The sequence below is a fragment of the Trichechus manatus genome, unplaced genomic scaffold (genome assembly GCF_000243295.1).
Source record: "Trichechus manatus latirostris isolate Lorelei unplaced genomic scaffold, TriManLat1.0 scaffold00043, whole genome shotgun sequence".
In the NCBI taxonomy this organism is placed as follows: Eukaryota; Metazoa; Chordata; class Mammalia; order Sirenia; family Trichechidae; genus Trichechus; species Trichechus manatus.
Window position 1 is genome coordinate 3,875,141 of NW_004443979.1, and position 7,623 is coordinate 3,882,763.

Consider the following 7,623-nt stretch of genomic DNA (forward strand, 5'->3'; position numbering starts at 1 on the left):
CAGCCCCTCCAACATTTGTTATTTCCAGTGTTTTTGATTCGTGCCAGTAATGCCGGGGTGAGATAGTATCTCATTGTGGTTTTAGTTTGCATTTCTCTAATGTTTGCCGATACTTTTGTAAAACAATTCTTTTGATTTAAAAAAGAAATCTATCCCTTGCACAAGTATTTGGACAGAATGAATGGTCCTACTGAACGTATAGGTTTGTGGATAAGGAAGCCCTATTTCTGTTATTTGCTCCAGTGACATGGCCAGAGTAATTGACAGGGCTTGTGTATTGGTAAGTAGGGGTTTGACATTTGAGATGGAGAGAGTTGCCATGATTCAGAGACAAAGCTGTGTAAAAAGTAGTGGAAATACCTAAGTAATAGAATTGCCTAAGTTATATTATTTTCGAACATTCTCAGTCTATTTTACGAGAATATTATATTGCTTAAATCCTATTTTTGAACTGAATTGTTGATTGCTGCAAAACAGGCTCTTTATCTTGTTAATAAATAGCCTAAAAAAATAACGCCAACAGAGAAGTCAAACTATTGTTCTTTTTGTGCAATTTCAGAGGAAGAGGAATAGCTCATGGTGGTGTGGCTTAATAACCAAAACATCATCTCTAGATAGTCAGAGAAGGCTGTAGGGCATGGGGGATGGGGTTGACTTCAGATTGCCTCTTTTTTTCTTCTGAATATCCAAGGGGTAAAGGGTGCTCACAGTGTGATATCACAGCTGAGGAAGTCTTGGGGTTTGGATATGTAGCCTTGCATTTGGGCTCTGGAGGTCTGTTGTGGTGAGCAGCATGTAATGCATATTTCTCAATGCCTGGTTGGAGTGTCCTTCCACTCCATAACCAGTGTGAAGGGGCTTGGGCTTTTGGTTCCTGGGATTCCAGGTTTGTCCAAAAAATAAGAAAGAGGCAAGAGGTCCAGTTGGTCCATTTATTAAAGTGAGAATTTACAAAACTAATACTTTTGAGTATCCACAGCAATGAGAATGTAAGTTGGAGGCTAAGCTTGGGACAAGGAGTTGCTGAGACTAAGTCAAGTGATCTGTGTGTCTAATACCAGAAAGTTACTCAATGTTTTCAACACTGCCCTTGAACTAGAATGTAAGCTCCTAGTGGCCAGGGACTGTATCTGTTTGTTGATCATTTGCAACCACCAAAAATGGTAATGATAGGAGCAATAAAAGTTTATTGGTTCAGTAATTGAATTAAATAATTGGTGTTATTTGGCAATTATATAAAGATGGAAGTGTGATATGTGATTTTATAAAGGTATCTTGAAGCAAATTCCATGGTCAAGATTTCCCTAAATGTGTTCTGTGGGACACTAGTCTCTCAAGATGCTCTATGAGAACAGGATTTACATGATTTAAACAGGTTTGGAGAACTCTGCATACTATGCACCCTTCTTAGAGTCGTATTATACATTAACATATTAAAGTTTCTGAGATGTACTTTGGAAAAGAAAGCTGTTGAACTGTGCTTAGTCTAGAGATTCCCGCCACATATTGGACAAGAGAAGCTTCCCCACATTTTTTTTAAATAGAGACCTGTTACTGCCATTTGAGTCCACTTTGGGAAATGCTTCAACTCATGCTGAAAGTTAATATCCTTAGAGTTGAGGGGCATCTCTAATTTTTTCCTGTTTTCCATTTAGTATATCAACTCAATATATTCTAGATTCTCAGAAAACAGGATTCTAGAAGTAGACATTAATATATGAACTTAAACTTGGTATCATGGCAAGCACAATAAAAATAAAAAATGAAAGTTGTTCGGCTAACGAAAAAAATTATCTCACAGACATGGAAATTACTCTAGGAAGTATAAGCCCTGTATGTGGGAATGGGTTTTGGGGGGTGGAGATATGTAGGATGGTTAGAGGGAGAATGGGAGAGGTTAGAGAATTCCTAAAGGAAAAAAAACTGAGGGTCATTTGAAAAATGACTTAATCTTTATTGTCCTTTAGGATGCTTAAAGCTTATTTTAAATTGGTTTGATTTACAAACTTGTTCACTTTTTAATTAACTTCTTAGTGTATGAGGAGCCCTGGTAGTACAGTGGCTAAGAGCCACAGCAAGCTACAGTTGCTAACCAAAGGTTGGTGGTTCAAATCCACCAGCCACTCTTTGGAAACCCTATGGGGCAATCCTGCCCTGTCCTATAGGGTCAATATGAGTTGGAATCGACTCAATTACAGCGGTGTTTTTTTTTTTTTTTTTTGGTTTCTTAGGGTATGACATGAATTAAAAATCTTCATTGAAATACATACAAGTAATTTTAACAGTATACACAAGGCATATGTTGGGGCAAGTGTCTATCAAAAAAGTCAAGAGGAGAATGAAGACAATTTCATAGATGACTGTAAGTCAGTATCAAAAGTTCTTTTACTGAATCTCAAAAGATGAGGATAGGGTTTTGAAACTGCCTGAAAGTGATGATTGAGACAAGTCATTATCTCTCCTCCATGGTGCTTTCATGGAAGGAAAGCTGGACTGAGTCAGATACTGACCTCTAACATGAATCCACTGCTAATTTTGAGCTTAACTGGAACCCATCACTTAATGTATCCATTTCCTTCTGTGTAAAATGTGGGGGTTAGACAAGATAATTTGTAAGTTTTCAACCAGTTCTCATATTCCGCAACTTTATCCTTTGGACCAGTGTTGTTCAATAGAAATATAATGTAAACTACGTCTGTCCTTTCAAATTTTCTAGTAGCCACATTAAAAAAGGTATAAAGACAGGTTAAATTAATTTTAATGATGTATTTTATTTAGCTTAATTAATCCAAAATATTACCATATGATGATGTAATTAATGAATGAGATATTTTATATTCTATTTTTAGTACAAAGTCTTTGAAATTGATCTGCATTTTACACCTACAGCACATCTCAGTTCAGACCAGCCACATTTCAAGTGCTCAATAACCACTTGTATCTAGTGACTATGGTACTGGGCAGCACTGCTTTAGCCCTAGAGAATTAGAAAGCCAAACCTTTCATCACTATTTAATACTCTGGAAAAACTTTACTTTTAAGTGTTAGTTATTTTATTATATTCTACTCAATGTCTAGTTACGTTCATTATCTTCAAGCAGGTTCTCATTAAATGACTGTTAGTTTTTTCTCACCTCTTCTCTGTTTATCACTGCAAAACAATTTTCTTTCAGTGCAAACTCGTTAGTTATGCCACACTATCTTTGATGGATTTGTAACTTATCATTGGTGAGAATGACAAACTTAACTGAATCTACTTGTATCCTAATTTAGCATCTGAACCCATGCTACCACGGATATCTAAAGGAAGTATATGAATCTATGCCAGTTAACTTTCAAAATTTATTGTTTTCTAACTTCTATTATTGCAGCTAATTTTGGTGGCACGTTAAAAAAAAGTTGGAACCTTTGACTTTATTTATGTATTATGCATACCTAGGTATTTAATACATAAAAGCCGTACTTATAGTTGTGCGTGAAATGAAATGCGTACGTGATGCATATTTGAAGTCATAATTATGTGCTTAGGAATTGGGATTTCTAAACTGATGTGTCCAGCACTAAAGCCCCTTCTTATTAATACTATATATTTTTCTGTGCTCTTATAATATATTCATATTTAGAATAATGATGGTCCCTTCTTAGAGGAAAAATAAATATCTAGTTACTACCCCAACATTCCCTGAGAAGCCTTCACTATTTATTTCCATATACATATCATTTAAAATAGAGTAATGCCTAAAATGTGTTTTGGGGGCAATACTTCCAAGTCTTAAAAACAGTCCCTTCTAAGAGGAAAAATGAATATCAGGTTACTAACCCAGTAAAACCTGAGATGCTTTTGCTATATATGTTCAGATACATATGGTTTAAAATAAAGTACCCCCTAAAATGTGTTTTGAGTGTCACATTTGGGAGGAAAAATGTGTGCAGGTGACCAGAACTCTGATTTTAGGGACACAAAAGTAAATCAGGACTGAAGGATCATCAGATGTGTGTGTCTGTATATGAGAGAGACTGTTCTGGAACAGCCTATGTCATGGATTTCAGAGCAGGCATGGTAAATCATCATAAGCTGAGGACCACCACTGTGTTTGTAGAGCAAAAATCCAGCCTTTCTTTGCTGGATAATAAATGATTGCAGGGGAAGGAGTCAGACATTTCAGACTGGCCAAAGACAAACTATCTTTGAGCCCAGTCTTCTTAATTCACCTGTACACACCCCACATTATTACTCAGGTGCTAAGCAGAAGTGCTTTTTGTCTTCAAGGCTGAAAGACCCTTTAGTTTAAATTATGAACCTTCTCTGGTTTTCTTTGAGAAAGTAAAATAAATACTGTAGTGGTTACTAGTTGTAAAAAGTTGTTAAAATACACAAGTTCTGCCCCATTTCCAGTGAAATGCTGTGACTTAAGAATGCCTGTTTATTGTTACTTGGTGTGCAGCTGAACTATGCAGGTAGATGCAATTGGATTCTCTTTCTCATTCTTCTATGCATTTCATTATCACTTATGAGCTGTTTCAAAAGGCTAGAGTTGAAACTGCCCAAGAGTAAAGTACTAAATAACGTTTAGAAAATTGCAGAGTACATGGGATGGGGTGAGGAGGGTTGGAGGATAGAAGTAAGTTCTCAACTTTTTTTTTTTTTTTATTACTAAAAAAAAAATAAGTTTCCAAAATGGGGTTGCTACAAGCCAGATGGGGAAAAAATGTTGTAATATTATGCCAAATAAACATGTAGAAATACTAAAGCATGGTCCGAGTGCTGATTGTGTTGTATTAATAACTCACTTCCATTATCTGTCATGTTAGATTTCATGCCCAGTCCACGACACGCTGGCAGGCTGGAGGTATTATTAAGATTACAGGAGTGGCCATCTTTCATTGAACTACTAGACTGGACAGTTGTTGAGCAAAACAGACTGTAACTTGGATTTTAATTAATTGGACATCTGAGAATTGTGACAACACGTTTGAAGTAATGATTTATGGAAGAAAATTTTCACCAACCCCGTATTGAGCAGGTTTTTTTCCTTAATGCTAATTATACTAGGCACACGGATACATGTATAAAATAAAAGTTTAAGGAGCACATGCTAAGTGTCACTTGAAAGATTTAAAAACCCAAACACTGAGCTTTTGTTGGAATTACTACTGCTGTTAATTATCTATGGGGTTATATATTTATTAGTATTAATAACAGGTAAAATATGGGTTTATTTATGTTCTACTTAATTAAACTTAATTAATTACATTTAAAGTAACCATGTACAATTTCTCCCCTCTCCAATAATTGCTATTAACTGGTAAAAGTAGAAATTATTTTGAAGCAAAAGGACTTAATCTTTGAATGTACCTCTGGTTTGTGAGATCTCTGACAATGTTAAAAACTTGTGACATTCTCTTTTAATAATAAACTTTTTATTGGATTAGTACAGTATGAAAATGAAGATGTAAATTGGCATTTACAAACTTGTTTCAGATGTTGTTTAATATTTATAAGTTATTGATAATATTATTCTGCTTGTTTCTTGTTCGGACTCTAATATTTTTCTATTAACAATATCCTTGAGGTAGTTGCTAATTTATTTAATGCCTTCTTCATCTTATACTGAGGCACAAGCATCATTCACTTCATAAGTATGTCATAAGGCTCAAGATCATGTTGCTATCTTGCTTATATTTCTATGTTCAAAGATTTTAAATGGTGAAATTTGTTTCAAACAGGCTAAACATGCGATATATTACTTAAGTACATTGTATCAACTCACATTTCCGCCTCCCTTTGTAAAGAGATTCTTCACTTCAATGACTTAGTTTCTTTGTTAATGAAGATAACTTTTCTCACTCCCACTAGTTTTGAAAGGATTATGGGAACATTTTGAAGGGGGAAATGAGTAACCACCTCTACTTATACCCACAGGTAGTCCCTAAGAACTAAAAAGAACAATCTGGGTCAGGGGAGAGAAGTTTTTTGTTTTGTTTTGATTTGGTTTTGGTTTGTTTTTTTGTTGTCCTGAGAAGCATTCCTAGAGAAATGAACCTAGAGAAGAGAACATGATTTGGTGTGTCTAGCAAGTATAAACCCGTTGCCATCAAGTCGATTCCTACTCGTAGTGACCCTAGAGGACAAAGTAGAACTGCCCCATAGGGTTTCCAAGGAGTGGCTGGTGGATTCAAACTGCCAACCTTTTGGTTAGCAGCTGAGCTTTTAACCACTGTGCCACCAGGGCTCCCTAGCACCTATAGCAGGATTATTATGAAAAGGACAGAAAAAAAAAAAAAAAAGCCAGTAAAGTATAATTATATTTCAATGTGGAAATTAGAATTGATTCACACAAACTGCGAGGGTATTACTCAGCTGCAAGAAGTGGACCTAATTTTAGGACACCCAGTTTCGTTTCATTTTTTGTTGGTTTGGCTTCTGAAGTAATGCTCACTGTGCTTGATAAATGATAGGAGTTGGGATGGACTGGGAGAAAGAGAGAAACATGAAATTTATCATTGCTAACAAGGCCATGTATAAATTGTGTGGTTTTAGAAATACAAAATGTGTGTTTTCTCGTGTATTAAATAGGGAAGCCGCAGTCCCCTTTTCATGCTGATGACGCAGCTGGCCACTTGGAGCCCCACCCTTCAGACTGGGAGGCAGGTGCTTCTCTCCTTGGACTGTCTGGCTGAGGGAGAAAGGAAGTCCCGGAACCATCTGCAGTGTCTCCTCGTACCCTGTTTGCTCTTCTTAGGTAAACCAGGCCCAGCTAAAGTGTCAACCCCTTCAGGAAGTCTCCCTTACGCTCCCTCAACCTCCACTCCAAGCTGAAAGCAATTTCCTTCCTCTCAACTCCCATAACAATCTCTCTGAGTCCACTGTGGCAATCACCTTTTTTTGCTACTTACCCACATGTCTTTCCTCCTCTACTCACGGCAGACTCTGGTGCTGGTTCATTCTTGCCCTGTAGCATGCTGGGCCAGGATCCTGCATGTGGGCCGGCATCAGGACATGACCATGAGAACTGGCCATCCTCAGGATCCCCATCCACCTTTACCCTGGTTGCTCTTGAGCAAGGTCTCCTGAAAAAGTACAGAGGCTGAGGCAGGAATGTGGTTCTGTGATACAAGTGGGGTGGGATTAGGGCAGAGCTTGTATTTATGTGGGTTTGGGATTTCAGAGAAATTTGGTGTCTTTTGAAGGAAGCCTTCTCTTGCCAGTGAATTAGGACCAATTAGTTTCCTTTTCCATTTTTATTCCTTCTCTTTTAATACAGTGGTGATAATTTCATACCTAATATTAAAAAAATCTATTAGTATATATATATTTTCAATCAATTAATCAATCTTATTAAGGGAAATATTTTACCAGGAGGTTTCTAAGCCTACTTAGGATGCTTGCTAACTAGAAGGCATATTCAGGTGGTCTAAGACTCAAGTCCTGTTCTCATTTCTATGTCTTGAGAAACCATTCTGACCTTACTTTGCAGTGCTCTTAGGTTAGATACTGTGTAAGCTGCACAGAGCCAAAGGGGACTGTATCACTGGGTTATCTAGCAGTTCCCTGTAATTTCATAGCAACCAAAGTTACAAGAGGTGGTTGACCTTCTTCTCTCAGCAGGGCAGGGACATGGC

At 37.0% G+C, this 7,623-nt stretch overlaps 1 protein-coding gene and 1 long non-coding RNA gene across 3 annotated transcripts in view; both read left to right on the top strand.

Moving 5' to 3' along the window:
- The window catches only part of LOC111820583 (uncharacterized), a 44,203-nt gene extending 39,184 nt beyond the window's left edge, over positions 1-5,019 (top strand). For both annotated transcript variants that reach the window (XR_002824117.1, XR_002824116.1), the window contains 2 exons: positions 2,232-2,362; positions 4,813-5,019. This is a non-coding gene — a long non-coding RNA (uncharacterized LOC111820583). The remainder of the gene's footprint in view (positions 1-2,231; positions 2,363-4,812) is intronic.
- The window catches only part of SLC25A21 (solute carrier family 25 member 21), a 384,144-nt gene that overhangs the window by 41,773 nt on the left and 334,748 nt on the right, over positions 1-7,623 (top strand). The gene's annotated exons all lie outside the window — the stretch shown is intronic.